Genomic DNA, 16602 nt, shown 5'->3' on the forward strand with positions numbered 1-16602 from the left:
TGAAAGTATTTGTGTGGAGTGTAGCCATGTATGGAAGTGAAACATGGACGATAAATAGTTTAGAGAAGAAGAGAGTAGAAGCTCTCGAAATGTGATGCTACAGAAGAATGCTGAATCTTAGATGGGTAGATCACATAACTAATGAGGAGGTACTGAATAGAATTGGAGAGAAGAGAAATTTGTGGCACAACTTGAGTAGAAGAAGGGATCGGTTGGTAGTACATGTTCTGAGACATCGAGGGATCACCAATTTAGTATTGGATGGGAGCGTGGAAGGTAAAAGTCGTAGAGGGAGACCAAGAGATGAATGCTCTAAACAGATTCAGAATGATATGGGTTGCGGTGGGTATTGGGAGATGAAGAAGCTTGCACAGGATAGAGTAGCATGGAGAGCTGCATAAAACCAGTCTCTGGACTGAAGACCACAACAGCAACAAGGGATATTTGGCGTTTAGCCCAGTGAAATTTCATTGTAGCGAATGATAATACCTGTTTCACATTGTTATCGTAAACGCAAAGTACATAAGATGGCTACAGGTATTCTGGACTGGAACGTCCGATGAACTTGGTGCACATATTTCTACCTAAATGTGTCTAGTATTAATGAAATGTACGCGTGGAAATGTTATCTGTGAAACCGAATTCGGTTAGTACAGTCCTGGAAATGGAAAAAAGAACACATTGACACCGGTGTGTCAGACCCACCATACTTGCTCCGGACACTGCGAGAGGGCTGAACAAGCAATGATCACACGCACGGCACAGCGGACACACCAGGAACCGCGGAGTTGGCCGTCGAATGGCGCTAGCTGCGCAGCATTTGTGCACCGCCGCCGTCAGTGTCAGCCAGTTTGCCGTGGCATACGGAGCTCCATCGCAGTCTTTAACACTGGTAGCATGCCGCGACAGCGTGGACGTGAACCGTATGTGCAGTTGACGGACTTTGAGCGAAGGCGTATAGTGGGCATGCGGGAGGCCGGGTGGACGTACCGCCGAATTGCTCAACACGTGGGGCGTGAGGTCTCCACAGTACATCGATGTTGTCGCCAGTGGTCGGCGGAAGGTGCACGTGCCCGTCGACCTGGGACCGGACCGCAGCGACGCACGGATGCACGCCAAGACCGTAGGATCCTACGCAGTGCCGTAGGGGACCGCACCGCCACTTCCCAGCAAATTAGGGACACTGTTGCTCCTGGGGTATCGGCGAGGACCATTCGCAACCGTCTCCATGAAGCTGGGCTACGGTCCCGCACACCGTTAGGCCGTCTTCCGCTCACGCCCCAACATCGTGCAGCCCGCCTCCAGTGGTGTCGCGACAGGCGTGAATGGAGGGACGAATGGAGACGTGTCGTAGACGTGTCGTCTTCAGCGATGAGAGTCGCTTCTGCCTTGGTGCCAATGATGGTCGTATGCGTGTTTGGCGCCGTGCAGGTGAGCGCCACAATCAGGACTGCATACGACCGAGGCACACAGGGCCAACACCCGGCATCATGATGTGGGGAGCGATCTCCTACACTGGCCGTACACCACTGGTGATCGTCGAGGGGACACTGAATAGTGCACGGTACATCCAAACCGTCATCGAACCCATCGTTCTACCATTCCTAGACCGGCAAGGGAACTTGCTGTTCCAACAGGACAATGCACGTCCGCATGTATCCCGTGCCACCCAACGTGCTCTAGAAGGTGTAAGTCAACTACCCTGGCCAGCAAGATCTCCGGATCTGTCCCCCATTGAGCATGTTTGGGACTGGATGAAGCGTCGTCCCACGCGGTCTGCACGTCCAGCACGAACGCTGGTCCAACTGAGGCGCCAGGTGGAAATGGCATGGCAAGCCGTTCCACAGGACTACATCCAGCATCTCTACGATCGTCTCCATGGGAGAATAGCAGCCTGCATTGCTGCGAAAGGTGGATATGCACTGTACTAGTGCCGACATTGTGCATGCTCTGTTGCCTGTGTCTATGTGCCTGTGGTTCTGTCAGTGTGATCATGTGATGTATCTGACCCCAGGAATGTGTCAATAAAGTTTCCCCTTCCTGGGACAATGAATTCACGGTGTTCTTATTTCAATTTCCAGGAGTGTAGTATACATCAAGACACTGTGTAAACCGTGTTCCGGCGTGACGACAAGCGCCGGCACCACGATGAAGAACGGAAGAGTAGAAGGGGCTGTAAGACGTCAGCCAATAGCACGCTGACGAACCCCTCTCTACGACGACACGAAGACAGGAGCGGCATCTATAGGAAGAGAATAAAGGCAACGCGTCGCTTAGCTGAGGCCGGAGTGGACAACGAGTCGTCATACTAACGCTACAGCAGTGACTTATGAATTGTTTTGTTTTGCTTGCATTGAAATTGTATTTATCGAAGAACATTGACTATTTGAATGTCGCCATTTGGTTGCGACAGACCTTTGTGAATACGCAAAGTTAAGCATTGTCAATTTAGCTTCTGTAATAAGCTCCATTAATATGATTCGCTTGAACTGTTGCCCAACTGTCCGAGAAAACAGCTAACTAGGCACCTTGTATTAGACGAGTGGGTAGGATACTATACACCTTTACCTTTTTGCCACATGATGTAACCAGTGGCTCCTGAAAATCAACCCTTCCAAGACCCAGGCAATCATCGTAGGTCGTACCACTCGCTCCTTCCAGCTCCTTAATTTCTTCCTTACCATTTGCTCCCGTCAACCTCTCCCCTACCCTCACCTGCCTTGGCCTCACCATTGACCGTCACATCACCTGGAGCCCTCCCTCATCTCTGCTCTATCCTCCAAATCCCACAACCGCCTCTGACTCCGAAAACTCCTCTCTGGCAGGAAATGGGTGTTGAGCCCCTCTACCATCCTCCACACTTACAAATCCTTAATCGATTCCATCCTCTGTTATGCCAGTCCCACCCCGATATCGCCCCCCCCCCCCAGGTGCTCGATCTCCATGCACTCTGCCTCGCCTTCCATGTAGGCCTCCCATCACCCAAGCGGATCCTGTACGACCTGATTCCTTTCCACCGTCTGCTCCTGTTCCTCAAACATATCCGCATACTCTACACCTCCTGCCACCATGATACCCCTCATCCCCTAGTTGTTCCTCTCCTCTCCAACCCCCACCCTGTGCTGTGCCTCCACTGCTGTGTCTCCCCTACCCTCCATCTCTACACCCTTCATCTCGTTTCCCAAGGTGGCTTCTGTCAACTCCCCCTCCCGGGTGATGCCCTCTCTCCCTCCATTTCTCCCTCCTATCAACTCACCTCCCCTCCTTTCCTCTGTTTTTTCCCCGGGCTCCCCTTCCCCCCTTCCGTCCTGTTTTTTCCCCACCTAACCTCTCTCTCCATCCCTTCCCTCCCTCCCCTCCCCCCACCGAGTCCTTTTGCATTCCCCTCCTCTGCCCTTCCTCACTCCCTCTCGCGTCTGCTCAGCCCGCCCCCCCTCTTATGGATCCTCGTCCTCCTTTGGCTCCTTCCCCCCCTCCTTCCCCACTTCGTTTTTATCTCCTTCCCCATTTTCTTTTCCATCATCTGTCCAGGATCCCCCCATCTGCCCTCAGCTGTGGTGTGTCATGTTTGTGCCAACTTTTTAGTGCAGTGTTCAACTTAGTGTTCAGTGTTGTGCGTCTTTTCCAAAGTGTTGCAAACAGAAATCATGCTGTCGCAGGGTGTGATTTTTATATCTCTTGGGAACAGAAGCCAGACTGTCGCCGTGTTTTTTAATTGTCTGTCTATTATTTTATCTGTCTGCTTCCTGTATATTTTATTAGCATCACCAACCCTTTGTTTTATGTTTTAAGTTCCGCAATTTTCCGCCATTTTACCATTTGAGTCACCGCTTTATCGCCTGCTTTTATTATTTATTATCTTCATTTTTTTTAATATTATGTAGGCTGACGATCGACGTACTATGCTGCTGACAGCCTGCCCCCTTTGGGGGAGGGGGGGGGGGAAATCGAATCTCTATTAAGGAAAAAAAAAGATACCATACACCATTTGAGAAGACAAAGTTTTAGAGGTTCTCAGGTCGTACTGTAAAAGAAAACGTAGTTTTATTCGTTATTGAAAATATAAAAATAATTTATATTCGTCTCGTCTAAGCATTACGGCACTTAAGCTCCAAAGTACGTCAATTCTTTTTGAGAAGATTAATTACTACGGCTCCGTTCCAGTGTCTCCACATATCCATCGCCGCTATCAATGAATATGAATGTGTGACAAATCATTTATTCCTCTTCGGAATAATCTGCGTATTGTCGGATAGAACACACGCCTTTGGCTTTTACGCCAGTCGTGTTTGCCCACGCGGGATCACATTTCATTTTTACGACTGCTCCAACACGTCGGCCGCTTCGGAACTCAACGCACGCGCTGTGGGGCTATAAATACTGGATTAGGGCGCTCGGTGTAAATAAATATAACAGATAAACAAATGATTTATTTTTTAATTTCCATTATACACACGGACGTAGCAATCGTTTCCGATGCCTCGCAGTATTTACAGAATTACTCTCAACGTGTAACAATGCTGTACACAGCAATGGAGAATCGAAAATCCGTCTGTGCAGTATTTACTGACCGTATTTAGCTAGTTGGCGATGCTTGTTGACTGGAATGCACTCCCTGAAATTCCGAAGGTACCAGAGATAAAATACAGTGAGCAAGAGATATTCTCAGACTAGTACTGAAACCAGACTACTATTAAGAGTGTGTGAGGTAGTGCTTGAGAAGGGAGTGAGACAGGATTTTAGCCTCTCCGCGATATTCAGTTCGTATATTGAGCAGCTTTAAAGAAAACCAAGAAGGAATTTGAAAATGGAATTAGATTTCAGGATAAAGAGATAAAATCTCCAAGAATTGCTGAAGACATTGTGAGTCAAAATGGTTCAAACGGCTCTGAGCACTATGGGACTTAACATCTGAGGTCATCAGTCGCCTAAATTTAGAACTACTTATACCGAAGTAACCTAAGGACATCACACACATTTTAAGTCAATCAGATACAACAAAGGGCTTGGAAGATTAGTTGAACGGGATGGATAGGTTATTGAATAGAGATTACTAGCTAAACTTCAGCAAAATAATAGAAGGTTTGTAGAATGTACTCATTAAATCAGGTGATCCTGACGGATTTAGATGAGAAAATGGGGCACTGGACGTACTGTAGTAGACGTGTTTTGATATTCGGACAGAAACATAACCTGTGGTGGCTGAACAGGAAAGTACGTAAAACGCAGACTGGCAATAAAATGAATTCATTTATGAAAAAGAAGAATTTTGATATACCAAATAGTAATTTAGATTATGGGAAGCTTTTTCTGAAGATATGCGTGTGGTGTGTAGCCTTGCAGGTAACTGAAATGTGGACGATAAACTCTACAGACAAGAAGAAAGTAGCTTTTGAAATCTGGTGTTACAGGATAATGTTGCATATTAAATGGGTAGATTGGGTAAGTAATGGAGTACTGAACTGTACTGTTGAGAAAAGTTATTAATTTGGCAATGGAGGGATGTGCGGTGGTTATAATTTATGTTGAGTAGTTCAGGTGGACGTAAGTGACAATAGTTGTCGAGAGATGAACAGGCATTCGCAGAATAGAATAGCTTGGTGAACTGTAAGGGCGTAGTTAAATGTAGAACTTCCGAATTTTTTATATGAAATGTCTTAAAGCACTTTAAATAAAACGAACGTTATTAGTATTCCACTTCCTTATTCTTCACGTCTACATATTTGCAGACCTCTGCCGATAGAGGGCACAGAATTGTAGCGTGTAATATAACAATGACGGTGCATGAGAAACAGTGTACTGTAACTGAGCTTCAGATTGCAGAGGAATTCTATCGCACATGCAGTACGCTCTCCCTCCGCATGGCAACGCCACGTCATACACCAGTAATGCAACATCTCCAGCAATCCGATGCCTTGTCATTGACCATCCTTAATGCAGTCCCGACCTAGCCCCAACCGATTTTCATCTCTTTCCAAAACTTCAAGAACACCTTCGAGGACCTTCACTCTGATAGTGATGAAGCGGCGCAATAGAGGTCGGGTTGACACTCCGTCAACGAAATCATTGTACAGTGACGGCATCAACTAACTGTTCCCTAACTCTCTCTCTGGGAGAAATGTGTATGACGCCAGTGTGACGATGTTGAGAAATGGGTATGAAGACATTAACACAAATGTAGAATGTTATCAACATTTGTTTCATTGAAAAATCGTTAAGAATTGTTACATGAAAAATTCGGAAAAATCGCTTTTGATCCCGCCCTCGTACATCAAATAATTCTCCGGACAGTAGACAGTAGCGACAAGAACAACGGTGCCTGACATTAAGTTCATCTACGACAATAAATGAAGAAGGTGAGACTAAAAAGCGAGGAAGATGTGATTTGAAACGCTTTAAAAATCAAATGACTGGACATTATCACTTGGTCAGAAATTTTCGTTATTATAATCTTCCTTTTATCGCTTTACAAGTGAAATGATTTGGCGCCATCACTCGATCACAAATTTTCATTATTATTATGTTTCGTTTATCCCCAGTTTTACGTTGCAGTTGCATACATGTAATTAAGTACTTCTGTAAACTCTAATTTCGATTAACAGTCACTTAATCATCCTTCTCAATGTGGAAATACATACCGGTAACTAGTAATCTTTTGTTTTGTGTTTGAAAGACTATGATTCCTTTACTATGTCTAACGAGATTCAGGAAAACGAATCTTGCATCAGTGCTGTATGGTAACTACTTGTCTTTATTCAGGCTCTATAGATGTTTTTCTACTCTGTAAGAGCATATCAGAAATTAGTACCTTGAATGCTCTCTGATCTTTCCATTTTCTACAACAGTTTAATCCAGCTATATGGTTTAAAGACACTACAGCATACTTCAATCCATAGGCGCCGCAAACAACCTTAAGTCGTTAATGTTGCTGCTTATTACGTATTCCCTGCAGTCATTTTAATCGCATTGGTGCTCCCCATTTTGATACATCTAGATTTGCATGTGCATCTACATTTACATTCATACTCCTCAAGCCACCTTACGGTGCGTGGTGGAGGGTAATTTCTGCCACTACTATCCCTTATCTTACGAGGGGAAAACTACCGTCTGTTTGTTTCCGTAGGAGACCTAATTTCTCTTACCCTCGTGTGTCTTACGCAAAATGAATATTGGTGGCTGTAGAATTGGTTTGTGGTCAGGTTCAAATGCCGGTTCTTTAAATTTTCTCAGTAGATTTCCTCGTAAAGAACGTCGCCTCCCCTCCCGGAAATCCCGATGGAGTTTCCGAAGCATCTCGGCAACACTTGCGTGTCATTATAACTTACAGGTAACAAATCTAGCAGTCCGGCTCTGAATTGCTTCCTTCGTTCCTGCCTGCAGCGCATCCCAAACAGTCGAGCAGTGCTCGAGAATGGGTCGCAATAGCGTCCTGGATGCGATCTCCTTTACACACGAACCACACTTCCTAAAATCTTCCAATAAACTGATTTCGACTATTCGCCTTCCTTACTGCAATGCTTACATACTCGTCCCATTTCATATCGCTTTGACCCGTTACGCCTAGATATTCAATCGACGTGACTCCTGTCAGCGGCACACTAATAATGTTTTATTCGAATATTACGTGTTTGTTTTTCTTAGTCATCTGCATTAACTTACACTTTGCTACATTTATAACTCGCAGCCGTTCATCACACCAACTGGAAATTTTATTTGGTTATCTTGTGTCCTGATACTGCCACTCAAGGACGAAACATTCCCGCAGACTAAAACGTCATCGGCAAACAGTCGCAGACTGCTACTAATCCTGTCCGCCAGATCATTTATGTATATAGAGGATAACAGCGGTCCTGTCACACTTTGCTGGGACACACCTGACGATACCCCTGATGACGATATGTGTGAGTTCCTAGGGAACCAAACTGATGAAGTCATTGGTCCCTAGACTTACACACTACTTAAACTAACTTACCCTGAGAACAACACACATCCATGCCCGAAGGAGGATTCGAACCTCCGGTGGGAGGAGCCTCGCAGTGATGACGATATCCTTTCGTCTGATGAATACTCACCTTCGAGGACAACATAATGAGTTCTGTTACTTAAGAAGTCACAAATCGTACGTTCGTTAACAGTCTGTAGTGGGAAATCGTGTCATGCTTTTCGGAAATCTAGTAATATGGAATCTGTCCGTTGCCCCCTCATCCGTAGTTCGCAGGATATCAAATGAGAGAAGAGGAAGTCAAGATTAGCACGAACGATATTTTCTGAAACCGTGTTGAAGCTATTCAGTCTCGAGGAAGTTCTTAAATTCCACCTGAGAATATATTCAAGGATTCTGAAGCAAACCGATGTTCCTAATAAGTGGTAGTCGTATCCTAACGACACATACGTGCCGAAAATATTACGTTTTAAAGGAGTGTGCAAGATAAACATGTCTTAATCCTTAAAATATCACGAGGGTATTGTTTAGTCGACAGCCTGAGTGACAGGACCTTCACCTTGTATATCTGCTGTTAGCTAAACAATATGGAAAGGCTTGCTCTCGAAACCTGAAGTGCAAGGAAGGAACAACAATGAATGTAAAACTGTAGTAGGACTTATAGGGAGGCCACCGACAATCGTTCGACTGGGAAACATTGTACATATGTAATACAGAGGGTGAACAGGAATAATTTATTAGTGGTTTCGGTAACTATACAGTTGGTTCATGGTGTGTGTATGAATCGATAAGAAATTAACGTGATAAATTAATTCACCTGCGCCCAACTTCTTATCGTTTATAAATACATTCATACTAGAAGGGCGAGCTGAAAAATAATGCGTCCGAATTTCTTAGATGAAAACTTTTAAAGTTTTAGAGTAAAACAAACTTTATTATCATACTGTATCTTTATTCCTCTTGTCTGCATATTTATTGTTTTAACATAATACTCTGGCGACAAACACATTTCTCCCAGCGAGGGACCCGTTTGTTGATACCGTCAATGTAGAAGGTTGACTTCGTTGGCGGAGCCACATACTCACCTTTGCTTCCACCGGTTCGTTACTGTCGAAGTGAAGTCCTCGAAGGTGATCTTTAAGGTTTGGAAAATGATGAAAATAGGACAGGGCAAAATCGGGACTGTACGGACGACGATCAATGATAGTGAACCCTAGGCGTCCGATTACTGCATATATAGAGCTCTCTTGTGTGGTGAGGCATTGTTTTGCTGGAAAAGAGGATACGTTCCGAATTCTAAACTCGATTACAGCACGCTGTTTCTTACACACCGACATAGCTACGTTACACACAGCCATGTCACGTGCTACACCAAGGAGTCCTCTAGTGACAGAGCGCTGCAAGTATACAGGCACGAAGAACAATAACGTTTGTTTTATTTGAAAAACCTTAAAAGTATTGACAAAAAAAAAAATGATCTGAAGCACTGCTTTCCAGCATGGCCTTGTCGACTATTATTTGTAAAAACCGCAACATCCCGAAGGAATTATCTGAATCACTCCAGAATACGAGGATGTGTAGAAAAGTGAACTCATGGTAATTAATTAGGACTGCAGAGAGGCGGCAGGCGTGTAACCCCAGCAGCGCCCTCTTCTGTGTGACCGTGCAGTTCAGTGTTGACGTCACGCTCAGTCAATGCCGAGTGGAGACGTGTGAGCAATTGCCGGGGCGCCTCGACGACGTAAATCAGCGCGATAACGTCACGTGAGTGAATTAGAGTTGGGCAGAATGATTAGTCTCTGGGAAACGCTTTTGTCGTACCGTGCCATCGCGGGCCGTACAGGGCGCGCTGCTTCGACAGCGCTGCGTGAGTGGAACCAATGGATAAAAGAGGGTCGTATAGCGGGGTGTGCGGGTACTGGTCCACGCAGTGTGACTAGAACACGGGAAGACCACCATCATGTTCGCAAGGTCGCAACTGGCATAACTGCTTCATCCAGAGTGTTGGTCTGACGTTGGAGCACTGCTGCGATTTTTGATATTTCTGTGTCGACGGTTCATCGCCGTCTGCTGAGGACTGGACGTGTGGGAGGGAAGCTCTTGCGCCGGCTTCCATTGACAGGAAATAGCAAACTCCTCAGCCTGCTGTGGACACGTGAATGCCGTCGCTGGCGTGCTGAGAGCCAAAATGTAGTGTTTTAGGACGAGTTGCCCTTCAACTAGCCCTACAGTGATGACTGCGTGCGTGTTAGACTCTACTCTAGTACACCGACATAGCAGAGCAACGTCAAGTTGATGGTTTGAGGCGGTCTTGGGCTTAGGACCCGACTCACTGCCCTCTATACAACCACAATCACATGTATGTTTCAGCGGAACTTTGCAAGGCCACAAGTGGCGACGGAAGAGCAAGCCTTCTTTCAAGAAGGATGGGCACCCGTGCAACCCTGGCCTGTTCATTCTCCTGTATTTCGCTAAACGGATATGTCTGGGATGTGGACAGTAGGTAACTTGCTCGTTCTGATGTTCTTGCCACCAAGGCAGATGGTTTGTAGACGGACTAACAAACTGCCTGCCAGTGGGTTTCCCAACGGTGTATACACACCTTCTTCGATTTCATGCCACGACGTCTAGAGGCTCTGAACACATCACGTGGCGGCTCCACGCCATACTGAATTCTCACGGTGAAATGCACCTAGAAGTCTGTAGTCATAATCATTGACGTGTAGTCACGTCCCTAATCCGTGGAACGAGTTTCATTGTAATCATGTATCTTGTTCTTCGTGTTGCAGCTTTCACAAACGCTTTTCTAAAATGAAAAATTCTGTGCTGTTTGGATATCAAAGAAAGAACATTCGAAGGTTTCGGGAAAAAATCAAAGCGTACGACACACAATTTCTGGCACCGCAGAGTGTAAATCCATTATACTCTTAAAGTGTTTCTTTCAAAAGATAACCCAGAGAAAATTCTTAGGGCACACATGTTCTCCAGAGACACTATTGTTTAATAATTGCTTGCATGACATCACATCCCGGTTATAAGTCAGTCGTAAGATTAGAACTGATTCAGAAATGAGACGTCAAGTAAACTGTGACTTACCCACATTTCAATATATTGCCTCAGCTAAAACAATCAACTAGTAAAATATAAAAAAAATTGTACATGAATGCTATATTAACACAAAAATCTACATTAATTATTTCATTATTCACTTTATTTCCATCTACAACAACATATAAACATAAGTTTCATTTAAGCTGGCTTCAAAAGATCTTTCTGGAGAACGTACGTTTCGAGCAAAACATTATATGGTAGAGAATTGTGGACAGTGGGATAACCAAACGGAAAACAATCGAAAGGTTTGAGGTGTTGCTCAATTGAAGTATGTCGAAAAGTATGTGCCTGGTAAAATAAGAAATGAGGCGAAGATTGGAAAATATAGAAACATCGACGTCAGCCAAAAAAATATTAATTATTGTGTAAATAATAGTATTTTTTCTTGCCGTGCTATTCATTTAAATGTACTTTCTTTTGAATTTATATAACTTTTTCTTTGACAATTTGTACTTTGATTAATTAATCACAAACAAAGGATGGAAGTATAACTTGCCTACGCTCTTCGATATGGGTCAGGAAGAAAATGGGCTGTAGTTAGCAGTAGAAGTAGCTCAAATGGAACGTACTTTCGTTTTTTTTTTTTTTTTTTTTTGGTCATCAGTCTACTGACTGGTTTGATGCGGCCCACCACGAATTCCTTTCCTGTGCTAACCTCTTATCTCAGAGTAGCACTTGCAACCTACGCCCTCAATTACTTACTTGACGTATTCCAATCTCTGTCTTCCTCTAAAGTTTTTGCCCTCTACAGCTCCCTCTAGTACCATGGAAGTCATTCCCTCATGTCTTAGCAAATGTCCTATCATCCTGTCCCTTCTCCTTATCAGTGTTTTCCACATATTCCTTTCCTCTTCGATTCTGCGTAGAACCTCCTCATTCCTTACCTTATCAGTCCACCTAATTTTCAACATTCGTCTATAGCACCACATCTCAAATGCTTCGATTCTCTTCTGTTCCGGTTTTCCCACAGTCCATGTTTCACTACCATGCAATGCTGTACTCCAGACGTACATCCTCAGAAATTTCTTCGTTCTTGATCGTCCACTCTTATTATTCCCTCTTGGTTGTTGTACATATTGTATATGACCCGTCTCTCCCTATAGCTTACCCCTACTTTTTTCAGAATCTCGAACAGCTTGCACCATTTTATATTGTCGAACGCTTTTTCCAGGTCGACAAATCCTATGAAAGTGTCTTGATTTTTCTTTAGCCTTGCTTCCATTATTAGCCGTAACGTCAGAATTGCCTCTCTCGTCCCTTTACTTTTCCTAAAGCCAAACTGATCGTCACCTAGCGCATTCTCAATTTTCTTTTCCATTCTTCTGTATATTATTCTTGTAATCAGCTTCCATGCGTGAGCTGTTAAGCTGATTGTGCGATAATTATCGCACTTGTCAGCTCTTGCCGTCTTCGGAATTGTTTGAATGATGCTTTTCCGAAAGTCAGATGGTATATCACCAGACTCATATATTCTACACACCAACGTGAACAGTCGTTTTGTTGCCACTTCCCCCAATGATTTTAGAAATTCTGAGGAATGTTATTTATCCCTTCTGCCTTATTTGACCTTAAGTCCTCCAAAGCTCTTTTAAATTCCGATTCTAATACTGGATCCCCTATCTCTTCTAAATCGACTCCTGTTTCCTCTTCTATCACATCGGACAAATCTTCACCCTCATAGAAGCTTTCAATGTATTCTTTCCACCTATCTGCTCTCTCCTCTGCATTTAACAGTGGAATTCTCGTTGCACTCTTAATGTTACCACCGTTGCTTTTAATGTCACCAAAGATTGTTTTGACTTTCCTGTATGCTGAGTCTGTCCTTCCGACAATCATATCTTTTTCGATGTCTTCACATTTTTCCTGCAGCCATTTCGTCTTAGCTTACCTGTACTTCCTATTTATTTCATTCCTCAGCGACTTGTATTTCTGTATTCCTGATGTTCCCGGAACATGTTTGTACTTCCTCCTTTCATCAATCAACTGAAGCATTTCTTCTGTAACCCATGGTTTCTTCGCAGCTACCTTCTTTGTACCTATGTTTTCCTTCCAAACTTCTGTGATGGCCCTTTTTAGAGATGTCCATTCCTCTCAACTGTACTGCCTGCTGCGCTATTCCTTATTGCTGTATCTATAGCGTTAGAGAACTTCAAACGTATCTCGTCATTCCTTAGTACTTCCGTATCCCACTTCTTTGCGTATTGATTCTTTCTGACTAATGTCTTGAACTTCAGCCTACTCTTCATCACTACTATATTGTGATCTGAGTCTATATCTGCTCCTGGGTACGCCTCACAATCCAGTATCTGATTTCAGAATCTCTGTCTGACCATGATGTAATCTAATTGGAGTCTTCCCGTATCTCCCGGCCTTTTCGAATTATACCTCCTCCTCTTGTGATCCTTGAACAGGGTATTCGCTATTACTAGCTGAAACTTGTTACAGAACTCAATTAGTCTTTCTCCTCTTTCATTCCTTGTCCCAAGCCCATATTCTCCTGTAACCTTTTCTTCTACTCCTTCCCCTACAACTGCATTCCAGTCGCCCATGACTATTAGACTTTCGTCCCCCTTTACATACTGCATTACCCTTTCAATATCCTCATACACTTGCTCTATCTGTTCATCTTCGTTATGAATAGGAAGGTAGGGCAGAGGGTGTCTTACTGTGAACAGTTCAGTGACCGGGTTGTTCTAATCAGAATCGACAGCAGACCAACACCGACAACGATAGTTCAGGTATACATGCCGACGTCGCAAGCTGAAGATGACTTTCATTTATAGAACAATAAATTGCGATCGCCAGCTCAGGTCAGCAAAATTTAATAATTTATAATGTTAAATTGAAACTGAATTTACGTAATAATCACAAGTGAGTAGCTAGACAGTACCGGAACGAAAATGCACAAGCGCGAGCTTGAATGGAAAAGCCCCGTCAGATAGTATGACTTTTAATTAATTAGAAATGCAATGCATTCCCTTTGTAATTAATGGAGCTCATTAACAACCAAGCAATAGTAGCACATGACATGAGAAACACAGGACAACGTCACTTACTGTACCTATATCTGTCGTCAGGTTTTGTAAAGCCAGTATCTGCAACTAATCACTATATTGTAATAGACATGACTTCAGAGAAACTCGTAATCATTTCATTAACTGACAACATCCATCTGGCAACGCCAATGCTATGAAACTGAAAACATAATGGAATTTTTTGCAAAGACACAAGAAATAATGATAGTCACTTCAGTTAAAATTGAATATCCACTGTAATTAATCAACAATTTCAAGTTAATTTTATTTTGCTCAGTTTTACTTAGTTACTTAAAGTTTGCAGAAGAAGCATTATAATGCACTATGAACTTCAGTTACTTATTTCTGCACCTAGTTTCATGACTCGTTTAAATTTAAGTTAACTGTCAAGCGTGACTAAATTCTTCTCAGTTAGAGAAATGTTTTTTCTATCACTTATGATTCACTCGACAATAATGGTTAAAGGATACTGTGTACCGCTACTAGTGGCGACATTAAATAAAGTGAACATTTTTATTTACTGAAATATTTTCTGCAATAGGCAAAGACTTTGATGAAGGTGTGCGTAAAGAAAGAATGGAACTAAAACTATTTTAAGAAAAGTGTCAATAGGGTCGGCACAGAAATTGCAAAATAATAAAGAAACACTTTCTTCGATGTAATTACAGTGAGAAGATTTTATTTGTTAATCATTCTACAAAGACAAATAATTCACTACTACTTTTCTGTTGTTCTGGAAAGTACGTAACGGTCGGCCACTGTACATTGTAAATCTCTAACAATTTAATAATTGTCACAATATATAACAGAAAGAGTTATTACTGTTTCATTTAAATAGACAGTCCTTTACCGTGCATGAAGTAGTAACTCTAAGTTTCAGTGACTGCCGCAGCGTGGAAAGATCGCGTCAATAATAGTAATTGTTGGCCGCAGTTACCGGCCGTAAAATTTGTAATAATATTTTGACAGCTTCTATCAGGCGTAAACGCCAGAGAGTGCATTAATAATTTCTCTTTGACAGGGCTTGTATGAATATATTAGTAACTTTAAAACATTTGCCGTATTTATCGCAATACGTGGAACATCAGTTCAGTGATTACAATAGGGCGCTTAAGGGCAATCGATTACCATTTCAGAGACAAAAATAATAATTAATGTTCATTTCCTTATGAGCAGACAATAATATTTCACCATTCGACACCCACGAATAATACGAGTGAGTTTATCAAAGATACCCTGAGATGTTCAGCTTTTCGGTAGGTCATGTAAACATTTTAAGTGTAACACTTCATGCCGCCACACTCCACGCATCCGTAGCAAGGCTGTGCGCCGTTATTTAAAACAAACGTTTTTTTAATTAAAGAATCAGAACAGATTTCGGTATATTGTCCCCCGTTTGTAGCTGAAATTCCACCCTTTGTTGTAGTATATATTTCACTACAGCACTTTTCAGTATAATTTCTCCTCTTTAGGATAGATGCCATAAAAACCAGTATATTTAGGTAACAGTACATTGGTGCCCAACGCGACTACTCAGTTATATTCTTTTCCATAAGATTAAACTTAGTACACTGTACCAAGTTGCCGTATGATTCGAAGTACTGTCGTCAAAATTTCAATATTTGTATGTGTTGTAGCATTTCATGTGCCCTTTTCGATGTACATAAAATTAAACAACATATAAATCGAAGGGAATGACTATAAATGATACGAGCAATTGAAGCAAGAAAATAAGTAATTTGTAGAATAAGATCTCAAAGTTCGACGTAACGACCTAGATCTGGGACAATGCATGACATATCTGACTAACACTTTGACGTAAAGACACGCTTGCATGGGCTCCCAAGCTTCAAGATATTAAGAACTAGGTACCTGGGGCCATGCAAAAAGTTAACCTCTGTAATTGAAGGCTAAAGTAAAGTAATTTTTGCTGAATCTGTACAATCAGCTGTGCAGAATAAGGGCAAGTCTTTACTACTATACAAGTGTTAAAGTTTCAATTAGATAATGTCATTGCACTAAAACGAGTAATTTCTCTGGAGAATTGTACAATCGGTTATACAGTATTGTAAAGTTTTAAAGTTTTTTCAAGAACTACTTGAAGTTTTCGAAAGTAATTAAAGATTATAGTATTCATTGGTCAGGCTACAGTGGACAACTTTACTGTATGATGCTGTGTGTTTTCATATACACTGAAGCGCCAAAGAAACTGGTACAGGCATCCGTATTCAACTACAGAGGCAGGGTACGGCGCTGCGGTCGGCAACGCCTATATAAGACAACAAGTGTCTGGCGCGATTGTTACATCGGTTACTGCTGCTACAATGGCAGGTTATCAAAATTTAAGTCACTTTGAACGTGGTGTTACAGTCGGCGTACGAGCGATGGGACACAGAATATCAGAGGTAGCGATGAAGTGGGGATTCTCACGTACGACCATACCACGAGTGTACCGTGAATATCAGAAATATGATGAAACATTAAACTCCGATATCAATGCGGCGAGAAAAAGAT

Source organism: Schistocerca americana, chromosome 2 (assembly GCF_021461395.2).
Source record: "Schistocerca americana isolate TAMUIC-IGC-003095 chromosome 2, iqSchAmer2.1, whole genome shotgun sequence".
Lineage (NCBI taxonomy): Eukaryota > Metazoa > Arthropoda > Insecta > Orthoptera > Acrididae > Schistocerca > Schistocerca americana.